General features: G+C 50.6%; 1 protein-coding gene across 1 annotated transcript in view; it reads left to right on the top strand.

The window, feature by feature from the left end:
- Positions 1-5,039: 5,039 nt before the first annotated feature.
- FAM222B (family with sequence similarity 222 member B) overlaps positions 5,040-6,253 on the top strand; it is a 52,805-nt gene continuing 51,591 nt past the window's right edge. The window contains exon 1 of the mRNA XM_004593919.4: positions 5,040-5,198. The gene's annotated coding sequence lies outside the window, so the exon portion shown is untranslated. The remainder of the gene's footprint in view (positions 5,199-6,253) is intronic.

Genomic DNA, 6,253 nt, shown 5'->3' with positions numbered 1-6,253 from the left:
GACAGCCGCAATGCACCCTAGGAGCCGACCTGGAGCGCATCTGCGATTGGACAAAGAGGCCGACGAACTAACGAGAAGAGAGCTAGAGAGGCCCGGGCAGAGCCGAGACTCCCGGGATGCCGGAGGTAAAGTCAGGAGAAACAGCTTTGGAGAACGGTCGAGGTGGAGAAAAGGGAAACGTGTAGAATTTAGAGTCTGTGAGAGTTTACAGAACGCAAAGGATTTCTCGTACGAGTGACGGTTCTTCCTTCTGTCTGTTCTATTAAAGGCCCTGATAGCGCCGTCTCCTGAAGGACTCCATCTCCCATGAGCAGTGGGAGGGTAAAGCGACTGTGGGCGGGGTTTTTGTTTTGTTGTGTTTGTTTGTTTTGAAGTTCCTTAGTACTTCTGGCCTGTGGGGGTCCCTCCCAGTCCCGCTCCGGCTTGGGCAATCTGGGCGCGCGGCCTCTAGCGGTTTCACCTCTGCTTTGCACCTCCAATAAAAATAAATAAATCTTTAAAAAAATTAAAAAATAAAAATAAATTATTGGAAAGTCAGATATACAGAGAGGAGGAGAGACAGAAAGATCTAACATCCGATGATTCACTCCTCAAGTGGCCACAATGGCCGGAGCTGAGCCCATCCGAAGCCAGGAGCCGGGAGCTCTTCTGGGTCTCCCACGCAGGTGCAGAGTCCCAAGGCTTTGGGCTGTTCTCTACTACTTTCCCAGGCCACAGGCAGGGAGCTGGATGGGAAGAGAGGCTGCCAGGATTAGAACCGGAGTGTGCAAGGCTAGGACTAAAACCTCTAGGCTACCGCTCTGGGCCCTGCATTTGAGGGGGCCCTGATCAGTGCGGGGATGAGCCACTGACCCCGATTCTCCCTCCCTCCCTCCGCCCCCCAGAAGCCCCAGCTCCCTGTAACCCTCTAAAATTCTCTAAGCCTGTTCCAATCTAGAGGAAAATCTGGGATCTGCTTAGCCATCTGGAACCTACAACTCGGCTGTTAGGAACCGGAAGGAAGGATCTTGACCCATTTGTGTCCTTGAGCCTCTTCATCGTCTGAAGCTTCTTAAATTCTTGAAATGTAAATCTTGCAGGAATTGTCAATATGCGGATATAGTAAGCAGCGTGTGCAAATCCTGAGCATTTGCTAGAGGCACTGAGCAATTTGGACAAAAATTTCTGTCACAGGAGTAACACACTGGTGTCCTGGGGCCATCCAAAACTCTGTGTGTGTGTGTGTGTGTGTGAGAGAGAGAGAGAGAGAGAGAGAGAGAGAGAGAGAGAGAGAGAGAGAGAGAGAAAGATTAGTGACAGGACATTTCAGTACAGTAGTTTGGGGGAAAGCTTAAATGGAGAGAGAGTGTAAGAGAGAATGAGAAAGGCCTGGCGCCATGGCCTAGTGGCTAAAGTCCTTGCCTTGAACACGATGGGATCCCATATGGATGCTGGTTCTAATCCCGGCAGCCCCACTTCCCATCCAGCTCCCTGCCTGTGGCCTGGGGAAGCAGTGGAGGACGGCCCAAAGCTTTGGGACCCTGCATCCACGTGTGAGACCTGGAAGAAGCTTCTGGCTCCTGGCTTCAGATTGGCTCAGTTCCGGCCATTGAGGCCACTTGGGGAGTGAATCATCGGATGGAAGATCTTCCTCTCTGTATATCTCCTCCTCTCTATATATCTGACTGTCAAATATAAATACATAAATCTTAATTTGATCTTAGCCAAACAGCCGAGAAGTGATAAGAAAAATGATAAAAAACATACGTAGATCTTTTTAAAATAAGAAAAAATGAAAAAGAAAAAGAAACTGATGGTGTAGAAAGGGGTGAACTTGGAGGAGTGGAGAGATGCAGCCTGCCAGGCTGCTGAAGCAGGAACAGAGGCTCTTGGAATGGCCAGGATTGACAGAGCCACACATAGTGATGGTTTGCAAAGGGTGCCAGGCTCCAGCTTTCAGGCCGCCTGCTCTGTTGGTAGAAGGAACAGGATATTCTGAATGTTCTTTGGGCATATGGGTACCCAGAGAACAAATAAGAGGGACAGCCAATAAGCAGAAAAATGTGAGTCTGATGGAAAGTGAGGGGAAATGCAATTTCAACTACAGTTCGGGTGAAGGAAGATGTTCTGGCTAAACAGGTAGATGAGGAACTTAAATATATACATGCAAAATCATCCAAGAAATTCCAACAAAGTACGGCTATGCTAGATTTGGATAAAACTGTGGAAGAATTCCAGGGATGGCACATAGGACTGAGGGAGATCAGTCAAAATGCATTTTTAAATTCTAAAGAATTTTCCCATGAAGGATAACATGGGGGAATTTTGTATTTTGTGAGGAGAAAATAATCAAATGAAATATTGTGTCGTTCATATAATAGCTTTATTAATTAGCTATTAATAGCTCATTTGGAAAAATACTTTAAAAAATATTTATTTGGGCCCAGCATTATAGCCTAGCAGCTAAAGTCCTTTCCTGGAACACACCAGGATCCCTTATAGGTGTTGGTTCTAATCCTGGAGACCCAACTTCCCATCCAGCTCCCTACTTGTGGCCTGGCAAAGCAGTCAAGGACAGCCTAAAGCCTTGGGACCCTGCACCCACAGGGGAAACTTGGAAGAAGCTCCTGGCTTCGGATTGGCTCAGCTGTACCCGTTGCAGTAACTTGGCAAGTGAATCATCGGATGAAAGATCTTCCTCTTTGTCTCTCCTCTTTGTATATCTGCCTTTCCAATAAAAATGAATCAATTTTTTTTTTAAAAAAAAACTTACTTATCTTTATTGGAAAGGCAAATATACAGAGATGAGGAGAGACAGAGAGGAAGATGTTCTGTCTGATGATTCACTCCCCAAGTGATTGCAGTGGTTGGAGCTGAGCCAATCCGAAGCCAGGAGCCAGGAGCTCTTCCGGGTCTCCCACACGGGTGCAGGGTCCCAAGGCTTTGGGCCGTCCTCTACTGCTTTCCCAGGCCACAAGCAGGGAGCTGGATGGGAAGTGGAGCTGCCGGAATTAGAACCGGCGCCCATATGGGATCCCGGCGTGTTCAAGGCGAGGACTTTAGCCGCTAGGCCACCACGACGGGCCCTCAAATAGTTTTTTAAAGATTTATTTATTGGGCCTGGCTTGATAGTGTAGTGGTTAATGTCCTTGCTGGGTTCCCATATGCTTGCTGGTTCTAATTCCAGCAGCCCCGCTTCCCATCCAGCTCCCTGCCTGTGGCCTGGGAAAGCAGTCGAGGACGGCCCAATGCATTGGGACCCTGCACCCGCACGGGAGACCCGGAAGAGGTTCCAGGTTCCCGGCTTAGGATCGGTGCGCGCCGGCCCGTTGCGGTCGCTTGGGGAGTGAATCATCGGACGGAAGATCTTCCTCTCTCTCTCCTCCTCTGTGTATATCTGGCTGTAATAAAATGAATAAATCTTTAAAAAAAAAAAACCTATTTGAAAGGTATAGTTACACAGAGAGCAAGAGAAAAATATCTTCAGGCCGACACGCTAGCTTAGCAGTTAAATTCCTCGTCTTGCAGGTGAGATGAAAGAAGTTGCTGAGGTCCCTAATCCTGTATTTCTTCTTCTGTTTGGTGGCAATGCATAGCATGACAACTATTTTGAAGTCTGCAATGTTGAAGTCCTAGGACTTGAGTTTGGTCTCTTGGGGCTCAAAGTTGGGCCTCACTAGGCTAAAGTTTTGATTTTTTCACCAGTTTGCATACGGTCAGCCTATGCAAAGCTGTATGTGCAGGGAACTACTCCTGTAAATTTTTTTTTTTTTTTTTGCATCTTTAAAAATTTTTTATTGCATTTCATTTTATAACATCGTTTTATAGGCTCTGATGTTCCCCCATCCCCTCCCCATCCCCACCCCCCATGGTGGATTGCTCCACCTTATTGCAGTATTACAGTTCAAATTCCTGTAAATTCTTTTTTTTTTAAAGATTTATTCATTTTATTACAGTCAGATATACACAGAGGAGGAGAGACAGAGAGGAAGATGTCCCGTCCGATGATTCACTCCCCAAGCGACCGCAACGGGCCGATGCGCGCCGATCCGAACCTGGGAACCTGGAACCTCTTCCGGGTCTCCCACGCGGGTGCAGGGTCCCAATGCATTGGGCCGTCCTCAACTGCTTTCCCAGGCCACAAGCAGGGAGCTGGATGGGAAGTGGAGCTGCCGGGACTAGAACCGGCGCCCATATGTGATCCCGGGGCTTTCAAGGCGAGGACTTTAGCCGCTAGGCCACGCCGCCGGGCCCATTCCTGTAAATTCTTGATGCCAATATGGGTTGCCTCAGAGATTCTCAGCCAGTACATAGCATGCACTTGGGAAATGTGGACTGAATTTGAAGACCTCAGATCTCCCAGGGCCTCCCAGTCAGTAGTGTATGCTGTAATATCAGAGTTTCTAAGTACATAATTACTTTTTTTTAATTGGAAAGTCAGATTCATACAGAAGTGGAGAGACAGAGGGAAGTTCTTCTGTCCGCTAATTCACTCCTCAAATGAACACAATGGCCAAAGCTGAGCTGATCCAAAGCCAGGAGCTTCGTCCGGGTCTGCCAGGCAGGTGCAGGGTCCCAAGGCTTTGGGCCGTCCTCGACTGCTTTCCCAGGCCACAAGCAGGGAGCTGGATGGGAAGCGGGGCTGCTGGGATTAGAACCAGCGCCCATATAGATATAGGATCCCGGGGCGTAAAAGGCGAGGACTTTAGCCACTACACTATGTGCGCTAGGCCCCACATATTTACTCCTAATGCATTGTAAATGCAATCGTCTTCTTCAAGGGGGCTAATTCAAATTTATTATCAGAGGTCGCCTCAGAGCACCTGAATTCGTACCTTAAAGACAATCAGGGAAGCACCATTAAATGAGGGCAACTGTGATCCAATAACTCCGTAACCTAGGTAGGCTACTCAGCAGCCTCAAACCTTGAGACCGGTCAAATTTCCTATGCCTAAGGAGTCTTCCAGGACAGCAACCATGTCCACCTGAGACTGAGCGATTGAGGCCAGCAGGCACTGAGGAAGACGCACCCGGCGCGGGGTGCGCAGGCGCGGGCGGTCCGCGAAGGCCTCGGCGCCCCAGGCTGCGCAGGCGCAGAAGCGGCTCCCGGCGAGTCCCGACGGCGGCTGCGGTGGCTGCGAGGGGCCGGGGCGTGGAGCTGCGGTGGCGGTGGCCGGCGGCAGCGGAGCAGCCATGAGGGCCGGGCCCAGTCAGCGACAGTGAGTGCGCGGCGGGGGCGCGGGCAGGAAGGCTGTGTGACGGAAGGATACTCCGGCTCTGCCGGTCGGGGCTGAGGGGCGTGGGGGAGGGCTAGCCGGAGCGGCTGACGGGGGAGTTGAGGGGGGACGCCAAGTGGTCCTGTCGCGGGTCCCGGAGCCGGGCCTCCTGTGGAGGGAAGGAGTTGTGCGCTGTGGAGTGAAAGTAGCCCACATCAGGGCCGGTGTCCCGCGCTGTGCTTTCCCGTTTGTCATTTTCCCTTCCCCCAGGAGCTTTGGTCGCCTCTCCCTTTCCGCTTCTTTCAGAGAGAATGGTCGGGGGGGGAGGGTGGCGGAGGATGAAAGCCCCGCCGCTGCTGCTGCGAAATCCAGCTCTGGAGCAGACGAGGGAAGGCCAGCAGCTGGGAGTGAAAGGGCGCTGCGGGCCAAGGGCTGGGGTTCTGGAGCCCTCTGTGGGAACCCGGGAGGGGTCTAGGCAAAGAGCTAGGGGCTTGCCTTCAATTTGGAAAGTAAGCTCCCCCGCTGACAAAGCTGGCAGGTAACCTTGAGCAGGCTCCACTTAACCTTCCTGGAGCTCCTCAAGTTGTTCTTCACACCGGCTATTGGCAATTGGTTGGGATGCTTGATGATGAAGTGTTGTGCTGACGCTAACACATCACCACGGATCTGCCTGGATGCTAGACTGGACTGTCGTTGAGCAAACGACTGGTTTCTGTGTCAGGGCCAAGCACATTGTGTCTGAAAACTCCATAGACGTGTGCTGTTGCATAGACACACACAGCACGTGCTGTGTGGAAATACCAGTTTATTATTCTTTTGCTTTAAAGATGTATTTATTTTCATTGGAAAGGTAGATTTACAGAGAGAAGGAGAGACAGGAAGATCTTTCACTCCCCAAATGGCCACAACAACTGGAGTTGAGCTAATCTGAAGCCAGAAGCTTCTTCTGGGTCTCCCACATGGGTGCAGGATCCTATGGACTTGAGCCATCCTACACTGCTTTCCCAATCTGTAAGCAGGGAGCGGAGTGGGAAGTGGAGCAGCCAGGACATGAACTG

The sequence above is a fragment of the Ochotona princeps genome, chromosome 17 (genome assembly GCF_030435755.1).
Source record: "Ochotona princeps isolate mOchPri1 chromosome 17, mOchPri1.hap1, whole genome shotgun sequence".
Classification (NCBI taxonomy): Eukaryota; Metazoa; Chordata; class Mammalia; order Lagomorpha; family Ochotonidae; genus Ochotona; species Ochotona princeps.
This window is presented reverse-complemented; position numbering and strand designations above follow the sequence as displayed.